Consider the following 19782-nt stretch of genomic DNA (forward strand, 5'->3'; position numbering starts at 1 on the left):
ATCTTCATACTTTCTCTGCCTGCCTTCACTTATCATTGCTATGGTGAAATGTATGCAAGTAACTAGCCTATTTATCTGAATTTATAGTCTCCTCTTTAATCAAAATTTCATTTATCAAGCTTCCTTCCAGAGGTCATAACTCCTACATCTCAGGTTAGTAAATTACCTTCACCTCCCTTCTACCTTTTATTTCTTTTGCTTTTAAATTTTGTCTCTGTTAAGTGCCAACTCTTTTGTCTCTGGCTGTAGAGTGTCCCAGAAGCTATTATATAGAGCTCTAGACATGATAATCTCCACCTTCCAAAACAAAGTCTGATTCCTCTTTTTTTTTTCTTCAGATGAAGTCTTACTCCGTCGCCCAGGCTGGAGTGCAGTGGCACAATCTCGGCTCACTGCAACCTCAGTCTCCTGGGTTCAAGCGATTCTCGTGCCTCAGCCTCCAGGGTAGCTGGGACTACAGGCACCCGCCACCACACCTGGCTAATTTTTTGTATTTTTAGTAGAGATGGGGTTTCAGCATGTTGGTTAGGCTGGTCTTGAACTCCTGACCTCAGGTGATCCACCCACCTCGACCTCCCAAAGTGCTGGGACTACAGTTGTGAGCTACTGCGCCCAGCCTGATTGCCCTTTTTGAATCTTAAATTATCTTACCTTGGGTTCCAACTCAATGCATACATCTCCATACTCACATCGGTTTTCTCTTACAGCCCTCCAATCTGGAGGATAGTCTTCTGCTGTCATCTTTCTTTAACAGGTTCTGATTTAAACCTGAAAATGAATCACCACCAAAGTAAACGGCAAACAGAAATCCAAATGTGGGACTCCTATTTTATCACTAACAGTCTTAATAATCAACATATATTTTTCACGTGGACAAGTACTAATAAGCCAGAATACCTTGCACTGATTCATGATCACAGAATTGCTCCCTTGTCTACTTAGCACGTAGGTAAGATCTTACACTATAGTTGTATTTTGCTATACTCAGACTATGTTCTAATCAGATTTTTAAGATTCTGTGCAATAATCTTCTTCATAGAGCCTCTGTCAATATTTATTCAGATGCTTCTTCTTTATCATCTTTAAATTAAACTCTGAGGAGAATTTTTAAGTAGCAAACTATGCAAATTGCAATTGTCTAATGTTGGCCCTTCATCGTATTGTCAATGCCCCTTTAGCACTTTCTTCTAAATGCTTCACTCAACCTTCACATCAGCTCTCATCACACTGTTAGCATCATTTTTCTTATTTTTAAAATGGAAAAAAATATTATTTATATTTTCTACAATACTATTAATTAGGTTTCGCTGATTTTCTGCAATATTATCAATTAGGTTTCATTGATTTCTGACAATCCAACTTTTTTTTTTAATTTTAGAGACGATCTGTCTCTGTTGCCCAGGCTGGAGTGTGGCACGATCATAGCTCAACTCCTGGGCTCAAACAACCCTCCTGCCTCAGCCTCCTAAGTAGCTGGGATCACAGGTGCTTGCCACCATGGTTGGCTAATTTTTAAATTTTTTACAGAGATGAGGGTCTCACTATGTTGGCCAGGCCGATCTCAAACTCCTGGCTTCAAGTAATCCTTCTGCCTCGACCTCCCACTGTGCCTGGCCAATCCAACCTTGAGAACATCCTGTCTTAAATAACCAGCTATTTGATGGCAAAATAAAATTTTTGTAGGTCAACAAAGAGTGTAATATTATGTGGCAAAAGTTAATACTATATATTATTTTTCCCTAAATGTAAGTCCAACTCAACATTTGGAAAACAATTTACAAAACTGTGTCCAAACTATTTTCTAATAATAAATATAAACATTCTTTACCTTGGAAAAGATTTACTGGTTTCATTTCCTTCTCAGGAAAAGAAAAAAGGCTTAAGTGCAGAAACAATCTTATGAGCAAAGTCCTTTCATGACTAATGTTGTCATTCAAATCCTCCCACTCTTGTGCCATGCTTCTCAAACTGGGGGGTTGTTCCCCCCAGGAGTGGGCTTCCATGTGCTGAAAGTATATAAACTCATGAGCATCTTCATGAAATACTGTTATTCTCTAGCTTTGTCAGGAGTGAGACTAAAATTATTTAGCTGATGATCTAAAGCATTATTTTTATATTAAAATAAACATGGATATCTTATGGAGTAGAGGCAAAATACGCCTGGACTTTTAAGATAAAACTGGAAGCTTCAAAAACAATTTTGTTCTTCTGGAAAATTTATGTTTTACATCTTGTCTATCTCTAGAAAGCTAATTTTATTATTCTAATACTGTCCTTCTGTTAGAATTTTGCCTCCTCTGTAATTTCATTCATGCAGTCATTTATATCAGAAGAGTTGTAGCTGGTGGATGAAGCCAGAATGTCCGTGGGCTATTTGTTCCTTTGACTCATGTATTTTGACTGATGTGGAAGATTAACATCTGCTATGATACAGAATGACCCATGGTGCTGTTCATGAAATACAGCTTTGTGGCTCCTGGTGACATGATTTTTATAAACTATTCACGTTAGTCTTATATGAATGGATTTAACATTTTATTGTATAGTGCCATATTCTTTCCACAATAAGAAAGATGATAGAAAACTGTTAGTACTGTAAAAATTTTAACATGTGGGAAAAATATGGTTCCCCAGTTTGTCATGTGGTCACCTGCCTGGAGAATGAGAAACGTCAGAAGACAGAAGACAAGTACTTACTAACCACACCAGGTGGGCTCAGATCTGTCTGTTTATTCACAAAATCATTACGCTGCTGCTAAAAGCTCTGTCGTCTTGTCTTATTGAAGAATATATGTCAACCTTGGCAAAATTAAAGAAATGAATAAGAACCTAATGAATCCTATTCAGTTTATGTACTTCCCACCAAATTTTCTTCTTATCTTTGCCAAATATTGTTGTTTTCACATAGTGAAAAGAAATCAAGAAATGCTGTGCGCTGCTTTTCCAAATTAATTTTAATTTATATTTCCATATATCAACATGGTTTTCAAAGTGACATTTTTATAACTCAGCTTGACAAAATTAATTTTATTTCATGTTTTTGTGCATCAGCATGAACTCCACAGTTGACATTTTTATAGCTCTGCAGTGAACTTCTGTTGTAATATGACTGTTTTTGCTTGCCATCTCCTATTCTTAGTCATATGGGTTTTTCCCTGCTGCATTTTTGTTTTTGCAATCATAAATAGCATTACTATAAATATTTTTAAATAAATAACTTCTAAATATGTTTATTTCCTTGGAGAATGTTCCAGAGAATAAGATTATTTTGCCAAATCATACCCAGTAATTTCATAGCTCATCATATTTTTTTCTCAGGACAACCAAGATAATTGACAATGTGACCAAAAACATTTAAAATTTGTCATTCTCAGGTACAAGAGCGCTGATATTTTATAATTTCTATTTATTTAGTAGATAACTATAAAATAGTATTTTTTAATTATTTTTTATTTTATTTATTTTTTATTTTGCTTTGTTGTCAAGCTGGTTTTGAGAACTTCTGGCTTCAAGTGATCCTCCCACCCAGACCTCCCAAAGTGCTGGGATTACAGGTGTGAAGCACAGAGCACGGCCTAAAATAGTATCTTAATATTATTAGAAACACTTATTAAATAAATATGCATTTATCTGTATGTTTTTTTATCTGTAGTTCCATGTTATTGAATGATCCATTAATTTCTTTTACCCAGTTTTCAAATGGAATGTGATACATTTGTATCAATTAGTTGCATATTTTAGAAAGTAAGCTTTTTAAAGAGCATCAGATATATCGAGCACACTGAAATGTATACAAAATAATAAAAGATATATCCTGAAAACACTATATAGTTCAATAAATTTAGCATTTTTTCATATTTATTTGTTTCTGCCTTTTTTTTTTTAAATAGAGAAGGGGTCTTGCTATGTTGCCCAGGTTGGTCTTCAACTCCTGGCCTCAAGCAATCCTCCTGCCTCAGCCTCCCAAAGTGCTAGGATTACACGTGTGAGCCACCACATGTGGGCTTGTTTTGGTTTTTGATAAGCAGATGAGGCAGATTCAGAAATGAAACACATCTGACATAATTGAAGCCCCTTTGGAACCCCCTCTGACTCAGTTCCCTTCCTTCATTCTCTAGAGCTAGCCATCACTCCAAATGTCATGTTTATTATAACCACTCACATTTTTATACCATTCCTACATATATATGTAAAGCAAAAATATCATGTTTTACATGCTTTCAAGCATTATTTAAGTGTTTTTTTGTTTTGTTTTGTTCTGTTTTTTGAGATGGAGTCTCACTCTGTCACCCAGGCTGGAGTGCAGTGGCGTAATCTTGGCTCGCTGCAACCTCCACCTACCAGGTTCAAGAGATTCTTCTGCCTCAGCCTCCCAAGTAGCTGGGACTACAGGTGTGTGCCACCACACCCAGCTAATTTTTGTATTTTTAGTAGAGACAGGGTTTCGCCATATTGGCCATCTGGTCTCAAACTCCTGACCTTGTGATCCACCCACCTCAGCCTCCCAAAGCGCTGGGATTACAGGCATGAGCTACCATGCCCAGCCCTTAAGTGGTATTTTCTTTACATGTCATGTTGTAATTTTTCTTTTTATATCAAGATTATACTAAGTTTAATTCACTTTGAGACATGTAGATCTAGTGTATTTATTTTAGTGGCTGTATATTATTTCAAATTACTTATCTTTTTCTGATTGAAGATCATGTCAGTTTCTAATTTTTTGAGATTACAAATCATAATTCTGAGCACTCTCTTGCATCTATTTCTCCTCTTTATATCTCTATATTTATATATGCATTTATAATATATATGTGTGTATACATCTGTGTCTGCATTTATACATCATCATATACTGTAAATACACACATCCACACATACTATGCATATACCTACCTAAAAGTGAAACTTACATGCATATTCCTAGAAGTGACATGGCTGATTCTTACTGCCCAATTGCTCTACAAAATCACTACATTGTATTTAGTTTCCTACCAATAGTATAAAGGAGTTTCATTTTCTCTATATCTGTATCAATCAGGAATGCACTTCATTGCATGTATAGGACATCTGACTCACAGTGACTTCTTTAATAAGAGTTTGCCTTTTCTCACATAACATTTTGGAGACAAGCACCTGCTACTACTGGAGCAGATCAATAAGGTCAGAAGTGGCGTGTCTGTGAGGAGCTTGGCTTCGCTTTCATGCTCGTCTCCCAAGGTTATATGAAGGCTACAGTGATATGAGACATCACTTCTCTGCTCAGAGGAGGATGAAGAGAGGGATGCCAGAAGAGGCAAAGCTTCCCAGTGCTCTTCAGCCCACTTCCACACCCAAAGCTGCGGCTCGTGGCCTCCTCCAGCCGGAAGGGAGGTCAGACTCTAGTACCGGGCAGCCAGGGACACAGGGATTGGAGATGATGTTTCACCGGCTGACCAGGAGTATCTGCTCCACCATCCCTGCCAAGGCTCCGCAGGCTTTCACATTTTTTCACCAATCTCAATTTTACATTTCCCTGATGGCAAGTGAAGCTGAACGTCTTTCATACCTTTCTAGTTTCTGCCTCTGTCACTTGTGTGTTCACATAGTGGGAACATGTTTCTGTTTAATTGTTTTGTCGTTTTTCTTCATGTGTAGATCTTTATAGATTTTGGATACAAATCCTTAGTAGATTATGTGCATCACACAAATATTATTTTAATCTATGGCTTATATTTTTAGTGTATAGTATTTTTTGATACACAGAAGTTTTTGGTTTTAAAGTAGTTACATTTATCTGTATTTTCTTAAATGTCTTGTGGTTTTGACATCTTCTTTAAGAAACTTGAGGTCATAAAGGTATGTTTCTATGTTTTCACTTTCACACTTAAGTGTCAAATCCAAATCTGAGGACCGACTGATTTTTGTTCATGGCATATGTGGTAGAGAACTACTTTTTTTTTCCATCATGGATAATCAGTTGTCCTCAAACTGCTTACTGAATTGAGTGATTCCTTCCCCAACTGGTTTCCTTTCCCCACTATTTTATTTGTTTCCTATATCTAACTTCCATGTATGTGTGTGTGTGTGTGTGTGTGTGTGTGTATAAATATATGTTATTTGTGCTTTGGGACTCTTTCTTCTTGTTGATTGGTGTATTCGTTTTCCACCAAACTTTAGTTTTATCACAAATCTATCTGATAGCTAATAGAAATACTTCTCGGCCGGGCGCGGTGGCTCAAGCCTGTAATCCCAGCACTTTGGGAGGCCGAGACGGGCGGATCACGAGGTCAGGAGATCGAGAGACGATCCCGGCTAACACGGTGAAACCCCGTCTCTACTAAAAAATACAAAAAAAATAGCCGGGCGAGGTGGCGGGCACCTGTAGTCCCAGCTACTCCGGAGGCTGAGGCAGGAGAATGGCGTGAACCCGGGAGGCGGAGCTTGCAGTGAGCTGAGATCCGGCCACTGCCCTCCAGCCTGGGTGACAGAGCAAGACTCCGTCTCAAAAAAAAAAAAAAAAGAAATACTTCTCTTCTTTGTTCTTCAACATTTTAATGTCAATTCTTGGTCTTTTACTCCTTATATATATTTTAGAATCAGTTTATCAAGTTCTAGAAAAAAAAATACTTGCATTTATTTTGTGGCTTAATTTGAAAAGAATGGCTGGCTTTGAATTTTATCTTCTCATATGTCTTGGGAATATTGGAGATAGCCCCTATCTAGTCCTAAAGTCAGTGGCTGGCATAGTTCTGTTCCTGGGTTATGTGGCAGGATAATAATTGCCATATTAAGTCCCTTTGGTGCATCATTAAATTTATTTTCTCGGATTCCTTGCTCCTTTCCTTTCTGACTGCTAGATATAGGTCTTTTGTGCTCTAGAGAACAGAGAACTCAGAATACTTTGTTTTTAGGAGGTGGAAAGAGAGATGAAATGCTTGGTCCAGGTGTAAACTGGAAGCACATTTGAATAGCGAGCCTCTTCTCATAGCATAGAAAAGAGCCCCCTGGGCTGGGCCCTGGAGGTGTTGCTGAGGAGGAAGCCCTGGTCTTTGCTGCCCTCCACTGAGACCAAGTGAGTTCCAAAAGCTGTGTTGTGCAGTGGGTGGATTCAGCGGTAGAACTCTCAGAAAACTTGGAAAGCCCAGGTTAGAGGTCACTTGTGAGGCTCTGGAAAGTCACTAAAGCAAGCGGGACTTGACATTCTCCTTCGATTCTGCAGCAACTGCAGCACGGTGGTGATGGCAGGGCTGTTGTAGGCCAAGACAGGCCTAAGACAATCCCTTGTCTTCCAGAAGACCACCAGGATGGCTACATAGTAGAAAGGAGAGCTTTATTGGTGATATCAGTTTTCAAATCAGGAGGAGACAGTGTCTGGTATGTGTCGAAGATTTTCTCTCTTCGAAGAGGAAAGGTGGGGGTTGGGTTTTCTGTCTCATAGGGCCTGCATCACACAACAGAGTTGAGGTTTTGGGGAAAAGCTACTCATATTTGTGAGGTGAGTGAAGCACACGCACAGTGGGGAAACATACATGTAACATACATCCCATGCTCACTGTGGAGCAGGGTTTTAGCGTTAAAATGAGGCGGGATATTTGGCTCTTTACATCAAAGGGTGAACTATAGGACACAAAGACATTTTGTGTGCAGCCTCTATGAGCAGCCGAAACTGGCTTAAGGTCCATAGCTGCTTATTAGGAAAGAGTGTTTGAAAGGCCATGCCTCTGTCCAGCCAGAGTCGTAGCAGCAAATCCGAGTTGGAATTTGCCTGATAATTCCAATTATTAGGAAGTTTAGTAGGAGTGTGGTTTTTCTTGTAGCCAAAGGAATTTAGAAATCTGCCATGCCAGCCAGGGCCTGAACCCTCAACCCAGAGGCAATTTTTGTTTACTTAACCTTAGGGTTCATCTGAATTGATAAAGGGGCATATTTTGGTCTTTCAGACGACACCCTGCAGCGTCCTCACTTGGCCTCAGAAGGGCATGGGAGAGAGTCTAAAGCTCCCTGACCACCTCCCTCCCTCCAGGAACACGGGTCGATTCTGGAATCAAATTACTGGAGTCCAAATTCCACCCCTGCCACTTAACAGTTGTGTGAACTCGAGCAAATTACCTAACATCCCTGCGTCTTCATTTTCTTCTCTGTAGTAGGAGGATAATAAAAATGCCTGCTCCGTTTAGTTTATTATGAGATGAAGTGAGATTATCCTTTTGACACATTTAACCTGACTGACACCTGGAAAAAAAAAAAAGTCAATCCTATGATTCTTATCATGATTGTCTCAGAAAAACCACTGTTCTGAAAATGTAAATTATTCAAATACCACATAAGCTAATACTTTGTGAATGTATTTCTAACTGGAACAATCCATCAATGCAAAGGTAGGCAAATAAGTGTAACTAAAGCTAAGAGGGAAGAGTGTTCAAAGGCACAGAGAAGTAAGGGGATGGGCTCACCAGGGGCAGTGAGTGTGTGCGCCCCGCCACTACAGCAGCTTTCGAGTGAGCATGAGCTCTGGGGGGAAACGGATCGCAGAAATGCACCTGTGCGTGGGGCTGGTTGGGCTGCTGGGGCGTGTATGCGTGTGCAGGGTGAAAATAAACATCCTAGGGTTAATTTAGCCTGAGACTGAGGCATAGCTCAGAATAAAGCCTTGTAAGAAATGATTTTCTGCTGCATGATTTCCAAACTTTAGCCTCCAAACCCTTTGTTTATTTGAAATCTAGTCTATGAATAGAATAAAAAAGCAGAGTTGTTCTCCCTGGTTATTTCTTCCTCTGTGGTCTCACCGTCCTCCAGTGGCTCCATGAAATGGGGTAGAGACCACGGATGCCTCTGTTCCTGGGATCCCACATGCTTCTAGGAGTCTAGTCACCTCTAACAGGGCTCTCTCCAGGAACCATGGTTTGCCTCGTCCTTTCCCCAAGCCTAAGGAAATCACTTCCTATTTGCAGGACTATCTGCTCTAACTACTTCCTCTATCCTAGGGCATCATCCTTCCTTGAGTCTTTATGGTTCTATTTTACAAAAGCAACCAGGCTTGGAACCGTCTCTGGTTTTCTGCCCTGGTGAGCCTTCCCTGAGATAATGAGCAGGGGTGGGCTATGCTTGGCCCAGTAGAAAGAAAGGAGGGGACATCTGGGGTGGGTGGGGGTGTTATCAAAATATCTAGCCAGGCCGTTTTCTGTGTGTTAGGAGATAATGTTTTTCTCTGTCTGCCACATAAAGACTGTAAACTCTGTGAAGACTGGGCCCAGAATGGGCAGCGTGCACAGAAACTGACAAATGGTTAAGAACTTAGAGAGAGAGAGAGAGAGAGGGAGAGAGAGAATACATTAACTGCTAAAGCTGCACAGAAAATTAACTGCTAAAGCTGCACAGAAAACACTGTGAAAACTACTCATTTGTCCAAATGTTTGACAGGATGACATATTAACCATCTGGAATGTATGCCCTCTTCTCTAAATCTCATGAATTACCCCATGTCCCTTTGCAGGTTTTCCGGTGGTTCTCCCATAACTGTCAGCAAGGGCTACCTTATATCTTAGCCACTGTTTCTATTTAAAGATGGCTCAGCCTTCTACTATGCCTCCTGTAGCAATGGCTAATCACTTGTCGGAAGCCTGTAAGAGAGTTCCTTGTGTACCTGAAAACACATGGATCATCCCTGTGCCTGCTTTTCCGTGAATCAAACAATCCACACTCAATAATATTATTTTTCACAAACCCTGTTTTTCATTAGTTTCTGATTTGGGGCTGTTACTGTTTTCTCTGGTTTCAGCCAAATTTTGTACGTTACTTTCTAAATGTAGAGACCAGGGTGGGAGTTGGGAGTATGATGAGAAATTACTTAATGGGTAAAATGTATGTTAGTCTTGTGACGGATACCCAAAAACCCTGGCTTGACCACTATGCAATCAATGCAGGTAACAATATTGCCCTTGGACCCCACAGATTTATGGAAATTAAAACTATTTTTTAAAAAAGTACAGACTAGAGTGAAAACAATTTTAATTGCCCCACTAAATTAACCGTTGCTTTGCATTCCTTCCTGAAGCATACTTACAGGTACCCACAGCGCATTGCTGGGAGCTAGGCTCAGGAACTATTTGCTAGAAAAACTGAGGTCAAGTTGGAATGCTGGCTCTGATACTTCCCAACCCCGTGAACTTGAGCAAACAGCTTAATATTGTGTGATAATCATAGCAGCGGCCCCCGTGGGTGGCTGGGAGGGTCCGTGAGTTCATACACGTGGAGCATTTAGAACAATGGCCGGGACAAAGTATAAGTTCAATAAATATTTGTTATTAGTTCTGTTGTTATTGTTGTTACTGCTGTTATAATTATTACTACTATGACATATCAGACTCGGTGTACTCAAAAGAAACTTAAAATACAGTGAGTCACAGGCAGCCTGCAGTAGGGAAGAAAGAGAAAGTAAGTAGGGGAAGGACACAAGATGAGTGGAGACCTTAAAGATTCCCGCCCACCTCATTAACTACATCTAGACTTTGTTCTCCAAGTCTGGTATGGTACCTGGTTCTTGTTCCATAAATATTCATTAGATGGATTAATCCAATTTACCTTCTCACCATCTTTCTGTCAGCGAGCAACTTTTTAAAGTCTATTACATGACCATAGAACAAACTGTCTCCCTGGAGAGACTTCCTTGGAGAAAGCTTTCCTCCTGCTCTCCCCAGGGCACATTTTCTAAGCAATTCTAGGAAACTCTACAGTTGTTGCTGGAAGAAAAGTAATTCAAAGCCCAGCATCCGTCCGCAGGGCCTACAGGTGATGACACCTTGTATAGGTGACATATATTTCCATGTGCTCAGGGCACAGCCCTCCAAAGTTAAACATGCCTGAGCTGATTATTGTCTGTCTATGCCAGACAATAATCGATTACGCCAGTGAGTGCCAGAGGCAGCAGAAACTGAAGAGTGAAGAACGATCTTTTATCAAAAACCCCAAACTGATTGCGGAGTAGCTCCAGTACTCTGGCTCCGCAAGCAAGACAGCGGGGTTTGCTCCACTCTGCTCCTCTGTCCTTCTATGCTCTGCTTCAGCCGAGTGTGCAAGGGACATATGCCTGGGCTCTGACAGCCCCACCCCGTCCCTAGGGAAGAACCCACGGCTTGCCCTTCTCCCGCCCCTCTCAGGTGGCCGCCCTGAATCAGATGGTTCTTGCTTCAACATAATGGATATGTCCTTTACTTGTGCTGTTTCTGTCTTACATTGACTAGTTTGTGGTCCTATTAAAAGGAAAAAAAACCTACTTATTTAATATGCTGTTCAAATTCCTGCTTCCCAAAGAAAACTACAGCATTACTATAGATGTGAACATCCTTCATGACAGCAGCGAATGCAGCCCAGCACTGTAACTACCATCTGTTCCCTTCACGACCACACGTCGTATCAAGGACAGTTGTTTAGCTTTAGGAGAAGCTTACATCTTGGTACATCATAATAATAAATGGAACTTTAAAAATAATCATCTATATAGATAACAATAAAAATTATACGGCAAACTACTAGAAACACTCTCATGAAAATCCAGAATAAAATAAAGGAGCCCAATACTATGATGGTTATTTAATATTTTAGGTAGTTGTTGACAATTTCAAGAAAGCATGAAACACACATTAGGTGCATATGTAAAGAAAAGAAAACAATAAAATTATCGTTTCTTGTAGATGGCATAATTTTAAGCCTAGGAGTAGTAAAACAATCAGCTGAAAAATTACGAGAATTCTAAAAATTCAAGGAAATAATTACATACAAGGTAAATATACTAAAATGAATAGTGTTCATATATATCGGCAATAGCCAATTTCTAAAAAATTATAATTAAAACAAGTTTTTATTCTTAATAATAAACAGTAGACAGATATAATAATAGACAGTATTCCTGGATACACATTCTTAAAAATCGTTGTGGCTTAGCTGAGCACAGTGGCATGTACCTAGGGTCCCAGCTGCTAGGTAGGCTGAGGCAGGAGGATCACTCGAGCCTAGGAGTTCAAGGCTGTAGTGAGCTGTGATTGCGCTGCTGCACTACAGCCTAGACAACAGAGCAAGACCTTGTCTCAAAAAAAAAAAAAAAAGAAAAAAAAAAAGAAAATCCTTGTGGCCTAAGTGAAAAATTGGGAAAACACAGAGTAGTAGAAAGACTAGAAGAATTAAGCAATGTAAGTGAACACCATACCTACGGGTCACTGAGGCAGCCTGGCTGCAGAGGCAGGTTACCACCCAGCCCACTCCATCACTACGGGACGGGGCCCATGTGTTACTGGAGTCCCAGAGAATTGCCAGGCAAGTTCCCCAGCAGGGCCTTGGCCATCTCAGATTCCCCTGCTTGGATCTTTCCACAGGTCTTGTCACAGCAAATGCCCACCCGCTTCCTGCCTCTGCTCAAAAGTCACTTCTCAGTTTCTATTGTACCCTGGCACCAGTCTATTAAAATTACAAAGCACATCACTGACCCATCCCTCTCGGCCTGCTTTATTTTCTCCCTTGCACTTATCAGCTCAAACACAGTACATCATTGACTCATTTGTTCACGGTCTTTCTCTACCAATGCAAGCGCCATGAGGGCAGGGATAGTTTTAGTCTTGTTCACTACCATATTGAAAGAATGAGTGTAACAAAACATGCACAATTTCAAAAGAAAACCACCAAAAATAAAACATTAACTGGGCTATGGGAATGATATTATGGGTAATTATTTTTCTAATATTTTCCATATCTTTTATAGCTTGAATTGTTGCCTTTATTAAGATAACTTTATATTTTAGGAGAGTTATTGTTCTCATGCCTACCTAGCTCATTCCTCAAACTGTTTTCTAGGGAAGAAAGCACAGAGCAAGGAACAGACAAGCTCATCATGCAGGCTGATGACAAAAAAAACCCCACACACAATCTATTTTCATTAGGCCTCCTTTAGTTTCATTGTTTTAAATCAAGTTAAATGTTCTTAACTGTAACTGTCATCTGTTTCTTGTGACCACACTTTTATCTTTACTTTTTAATTACCATTTTTAAAAATAGATCATACAATCCTTTCTGATTCCAAATTGAATACCTCCAGCTATTCCCAAACTTACACGAGTAAGATTAATTTACATTTAATCTAAATGGTCCTAAAAGTATGCTTCTTTAGTTAATAATGCTCAGTGAATTTTCTGTTTTAGTTTTATCACAGCTGCTGAATCTATTCTTTTTAAAAAACTCTTACCCTTCACACACATTTTTTGGACTACTATATAGGGGTGTGTGTGTGTATACATATATATATATATATCTAGAGAGAGAGAGTTTTTTTTTTTTTTTTTTTGAGAGACAGGGTCTTGCTACATTGCTCAGGCTGGTCTAGAACTCCCAGCCTCAAGCAATTCTCCTACCTTGGCTCCCCATAGCGCTGGTATTATAGGCATGAGCCACTGTGCCCAGCCTGGCCTATTATATTTTAAATTGAGTTACTAAAAATTAAAATTAGACCAGGCGTGGTGGCTTACACCTGTAATCCCAGCACTTTGGGAGGCCAAGGCAGGAGGATTGTTTGAGCCCAGGAGTTTGAGACCAACCTGGGAAAGATGGGGAGACACTGTCTCTACAAAGAAAAAAAAAAATTCACTGGGTGTGCTGGCACTGACCTGTAGTCCTAACTACAGGAGGCTGAGGTGGGAGGATCCCTTAAGCCCAGGAGTTTGAGGCTGCAGTGAGCTATGATTGCACCACTGCACTCCAGCCTGGGTGACAGAGGGAGACCCTGCCTCTAACAAAAAATAAATTAATTAAAATTATTTATTAGGTCATTGCTTTAAGAAACTTTTGTGTTTAATTCAGACAACATAGTTGAAGATGGTTCCTAGTAACTCCTGAAGAAAAAGACCCTCAGTCTTTATGCAAGTGAGGGTAGACTTGGAGCCTGGTCACCAAGTTCCTTGGAGGAATTCTTGGTAAGTATGGTACACTCGGGAGGCCTTTAGTTACACTCCTTAGCTTTATGGTTAGTTCCATAATAAAAGCTTTAGGGCCTATTTCCAGCCAGCCTCCTTTTTCATTCCAGAGAAGGACAATATCGGCCACACCATGGTTCCCAAGAAAGACCCTAGAAAGCCTAATTCAACTTTAATTATAACTTAGTGATTATGGACTTGGAATCAAAGTTTATATGATAGCTATGTCTAATTTTATTAAAAGGTCCATGGCTTGTCATTCCTACATTTTCGGGAACTGTTCAAGATTTACTGCTAAGCAAAGCCCAAGCACTTTTGGAATGAGGTGATCTCACAGCCCTCATGAAAGGGCTTTGTAACCTTTCCAAAGCCCCAAATGTTGCCACTCAACCAAAAATTAAACTGGCAGCTGCCCACCTGCTCTCAGCACACTCCGAGTGGCAGGAAGCCCCTGAAGCCGTCGGTTCCTGGACAACCGTTTGTACATTTCCATTCAGTGACCCAAACAATCTCTATCAAGGCCACTTTGTGGGGTCTCCATTCCTTTCTCTGTTCTCTTGGCCCCCAAGAGCTCATGATGTAACTCTCCGGCAAATCAGGCTTGCCAAAAGATGTTTGCTTCACTGCATCCTCACGAGCAAAACTATCACACATTTATCCTGAAGCAATATCTAAATGCCCAAGATCAAAATGTCAGTGAAGATGTTAGGATATTCTGCATGATTAGACCATGCCTTTATATCAGAGATCCACCACTCAGTTCTGTGTCCAGACTGTACCCGCTGGGCTGTATGTGAAGGCCATATCCGGGTGCACGAGATCCCCAGAGCTGGGCTCAAACAGTCACTCAACATGGAAACGTTCGATCATGGAGACACTACTCTCAAGGGATATTTGCTAATAAACCAGAAAACAGAATCTGTAGCTGAGACTGCCAATGTTTCCCTCTGTCCATTCTCTCCTTCTTCCTGTACCCTCAATTTAAGACGAGCCCATGGCTACCCAGTCAAAAACTCCATTTCCTAGTTCCCTTGTCGCTGGACATGGCCTCACAACTAAATTCCAGCCAACAAATGTGTGTCCATGTGACGTGTGCAACTTCTGAGTTGTGTGTCTAAAGGGAAGGGAGAGGTGTTCCCCCACCCCACAGGCAGGAAAGTGGACAGAAGCATGAACTAGCAGAACACAAGATGGAAGCCTTGTGTTGAGAACAGAATAACAGCAAGGAATCTAGGTCCTCAATGCCACAGAGGCACAGTATCAGCTCTGGGCTGTTCACACTCACACTGTTATGTGAGGTAGAAATACAGCCCTATCTTGTTGAAGCCACTGTTGTTTTGGCTTTTGATATAGCAGACTTGTATTCCGACTAAAACAAACCAAAAGGTCAAGATCTGGAAAGGCAGAAAATTAGCCTATCAAGCTGTTTTGGTTATGTAGACAAGATAATAGAAAATAAACTAAGGTCAAAAATAGGAATTAAACACTGTAGGATGACTATAGTTAACAATAATGTATTACATAGTTTCAAATAGCTAGAAGGAGGATAACTGAATGCATTCTAAGGAAGATAAATGTTTGAGACTACGGATATGCTAATTACTTTGACCACTATACATTTGTGTATTGCAACATCACTATGTCTCCCATTAGTATGTGCAATTATTCTAATATAATGGGAATCCTAAAAAATAAAAAAAAGTGGAGGATGATCAAGTTAAAATGAAATGTTTCAGAGCCCACTTTGTGAACCCGGAAGATCCGTCAGCATCCTCCGCATATGCCCATCCAGAGACAACCACTTAATGGGACCGAGACAAGCTCGGTGCCATGACTGGCATACCTTAGCTCTTAATTCATTGGGTAGGGCTTTGGGCTCGTAACTTTGTAATAAATTTAGATTCTTTTCTCTGTCATATGAGAAGAATAATTGAATGAAGTGGAGTTATTCGGCCTACATCTAAATGAAACCTGCAGAATTTTAACATGAATATTTCATATTGAATGTGAATGATCACAAATCACCAGACTGTTGACTCCCAGTTGTATTTGTCCTAAAACAATATCCTCTTTGAATACTGTACTAACATTCAATTTTTGCATTTATTTTTGGTTTCTGCAATCAGATTAGAAAAACTAACCAATGACTAGGAAACTCTAGACTTTAGTCATAATAGAAAGCAAGAGTTATTTTCAGTTGTCTTTCATGTGGGGTTGATAATGATTCGTTAATTATCTTTCTAATTAGTTTTGTGATTAAATCTTGTATAGGATCTCCAGTGTATAATCAGAACTAATCTCCATACTCTTGTTGAATCCCAGGGAATTTTCTTATGAGCCATGTAAGGACTAAAAAGAAAATTTCTTTTGATTCCAAGCAAAATTTTAATGACACAACTAATTAGAGGAGAGATATTCAGATTCTTACTAGAATTTGGTCACTATACTCATCTTTGTTAAAATTAGGAACATAAGATATTTTTGCTTCCATACAATAAAAAAGACTGAATTCCAGAAATATACTAAATTACTGAATGTATTCCAGAGCTGGCACGGTGACTCACACCTGTAATCCCAACATTTTGGGACGGCAGGGTGGGAGGGTAGCTTCAACTCAGGAGTTCCAGCCTGGGCAACATAGTGAGATCCTGCTTCTATTTTTTAAAAAAATAAAGAAGAAAATGGGGGAAAATGTATGTATTCTAATTTTAGGTTTCTCTGTGTGAAGATATGTCCCTTCTCCAAATAAAAAAAACAAAAAACACAACTTTCAGTGCTACCTCTATTGCTATGTAGGTAATATATATTTTTATTAATTTTAATTGTAATTTTTTTGAGACAGGATCTCACTCTGTTGCCCAGGCAGGAGTGCAGGGGTGCAGTCATGGTTCACTGAAGCCTCAACCTCCTGGACTCAAGCAATCCTTCCATCTCAGCCTCCTGGGTAGCTGAGACCACAGGCACATGCCACCATGCCCAGCTAATTTTTATATTTCTTGTAGAGATTTTGTATTTTTTCACCATATTGACCAGACTGGTCTTCAGCTCCTGGGCTCAAGTGATCCACCCACCTCAGGCTCCCAAAGTGCTGGGATTACAGGCGTGAGTCCTTGCACTTACCCAGTTGATAACATACACAATGGAGAGAAAAAACGACTCCATAGAGATAGTAATTGTGGTTTTCAGGGGGCATCATCGCAGTAAGTAGTTTCGAACCATCAGTTGCTGATTAAATTCCAACACCTCTCAATGTCTAAGAAGGCAGTAACTAAGCACCTTTTGGCTCCAGAGGAGAGACTGCTCAGAATCATCCCTAGAAAATGATGAAGAGTCCTCTGCCCCAGGACAAGCTCTTCTGTGAGTCTGCGGGTGAAAGCTCCCATGTAAAGGCATAAACCCAGTAAATTCTCATGAAACTCTAAACAGAGAATTTTCTAACTTGATTTTCATAGTCAAGAGGCATGTGTTAGAGAGATATAGGAAATAGACACATGAAAGAACATCTGAGACACTGAAGGCAGGGGGAATCTTCAAGATGGCACTGAACCTGGAGGGTGACACCCTGGTAACCTCAGAGAGGATGAGAACTGTATCCCGTCCTCGCCCCACAGACACACACACAACTTCCCAATCTGGCTGAGGAAACATTTGGTGGAAATAATTCAGTGACAGCAGTGTTTTGCAAAAGGCATCTGCAGAGGGCATTCATATTCAGATAAAGCCCCATCTCTAGAGCTGTACATATAACGTGATGTGTAAAATGCTACAAGAACTGAAAGACGATAGTAATGGAAATTCCATGATAAACTCTATATAGCTGGGACTAAAGGCATCTGAACTTCGAAGACTTAAATTTAAATAACTCAAATCAGACGCAGAACACAGTTTGTACTAGGAGATGGTAACCAGTGTTGGCTTTGGCTACATATATATACTAAAATTGGAACTATTCAGAGAAGATTAGCATGGTCCCTATGCAAGGATGACACGCACGTTTGTGAGTGATCCTGTTTCTATGTGTGACTAGTGTCTCCATCAGTGTGCAAATGATGTGGATTTCATTAAGTTGGACTAAGTAATCTTCCTTGAATGGATTACCAACGCACCCAATGAAATCAACCATGCTAACTCTTTGCACACCAAATAAAAATTTTGAAAAAGAAAGATAGTAACTGTCCAGTTGTGGACTTGCATGAGGTAGATGTCAACCAGTGTGAGGTCAAGAAGTAGAACTATAAGCTGTGGAACCAGCCAAGGGAAACAAAAGTCCTTTTCAGCTGTTTCCCCACCCACATTGGACTGAGAGTTTAGCAGTACTCAAGGCAGCAGGAACAAGTAACATCAGAACAACAGTGCTATACTCACACATTTTATGTACTTCATGGTATTCATCTCTTTGGGTTTGTTATACAGTGCAGGTTAAGTTTGGTTAATCTTTTTGCTCGCCCAAGGTTGTCTCACTTTGTAATCCCCTTTCAGATATTGTGAACGGTAAATATTGGAACAGGCACCCCTCTCTTACTTACTCAAGGATGTCTTCCCAGCAATTCTTTCCTCCTGCTCCTTTGTCATCAGCTTTCTTATACATAATTCCCATGAGCAAAGAGTCATTTTAAATATTTTTTCTCCCATCTGAAAATAAAACAAAACCTACTATTTACTCCACTTCTACCAGCTACAGTTTCATTTCTCCACTCCCATCTACAGCAAAAGTCCTTTGAAAACTGTCTGACTTCACTGCCTCCACTCTCTCTCATCCTATTCTCTCACTGTTCTTTATTTTTGTAGAAGTAAAATTCCATGTAACATAAAATTAAACATTTTAAAGTGGGTCATTCAGTAGCATTTAGTAAATTTTCAATGTTGTGCTACCACCACCTCTATCTAGTTCCAAAAACACTTCCATCACCAAAAAAATAAAACTCCATGCTCCTTGAAGAGGTCCTTCCCATTTTCCCTTCCTCCCAGCCTCTAATAACCACTAATCAGCTTTCTGTCTCAGTGGACTTACCTATCCTGAATATTTCATATAAATGAAATTATGCAATATGTGGCCTACTGTGAATGCTTCTTTCATTTAGCATGTTTTCAAAATTCATCTACATTGTAGCATGTTATTAGTATTTGTTTTCCTTTTTATGGCTGAAAAACATGCCACTGTATGGATATATTACATGCTTTTGTTTTTTGGTTTTTTTGACACAGGGTCTCCCTCCATCACCCAGGCTGGACTGCAGTGGTGTGATCACAGGTCACTGCAGACTCCACCTCCTGGGCTCAAGTGATCCTCCTTCCTCAGCCTTTCTAGTAGCTGGGACTATGGGCATGTACCATCACTCTTGGCTAATTATATCTTATTTTATTTTTTGTAAAGATGGGGTCCCACTATGTTGGCTAGTCTGGTCGTGAACTCCTGGTCTCAAGTGATCCTCCTGCCTGGCCTCCCAAAGTGCTGGGATTACAGGTGTAAGCAAGCGCGCCTGGCCTATCACATGTTCTTTATATGTTCATCCATGGATGGACACTGGATTATTTCCACCTTTTGGCTATTGTGAATGATGCTGTTATGAACATTCATGTATAGGATTTCATTTAAACTTCTGTTTCCAGTATGAGTATGTATCTGGGAATATAATTACTAAGTCATATGGTAATTCTGTTTAACTTTTTGAGGAACTGCCAAACTATTTTCCTCAGTGGCTGGACCATTTTGTATTTCCAACAATAGTATGTGTAGGCTGCAATTTCTCCACATTTTGGCCAACGCTTGTCATTTTCCCTTAAAAAATTTTTTTCATTATAGCCTTCCTACAGGGTGTGACACGATATCTTATTATGGTTTGGGTTT

General features: G+C 40.0%; 1 non-coding gene across 1 annotated transcript; it reads left to right on the forward strand.

The window, feature by feature from the left end:
* The first annotated feature begins 17844 nt into the window (after positions 1-17844).
* On the forward strand, positions 17845-17951 carry LOC112426138 (U6 spliceosomal RNA). The gene has a single exon (XR_003017420.2). It is a non-coding gene; the product is annotated as a U6 spliceosomal RNA (small nuclear RNA).
* Positions 17952-19782: the final 1831 nt, after the last annotated feature.

The sequence above is a fragment of the Macaca nemestrina genome, chromosome 19 (genome assembly GCF_043159975.1).
Source record: "Macaca nemestrina isolate mMacNem1 chromosome 19, mMacNem.hap1, whole genome shotgun sequence".
NCBI lineage: Eukaryota > Metazoa > Chordata > Mammalia > Primates > Cercopithecidae > Macaca > Macaca nemestrina.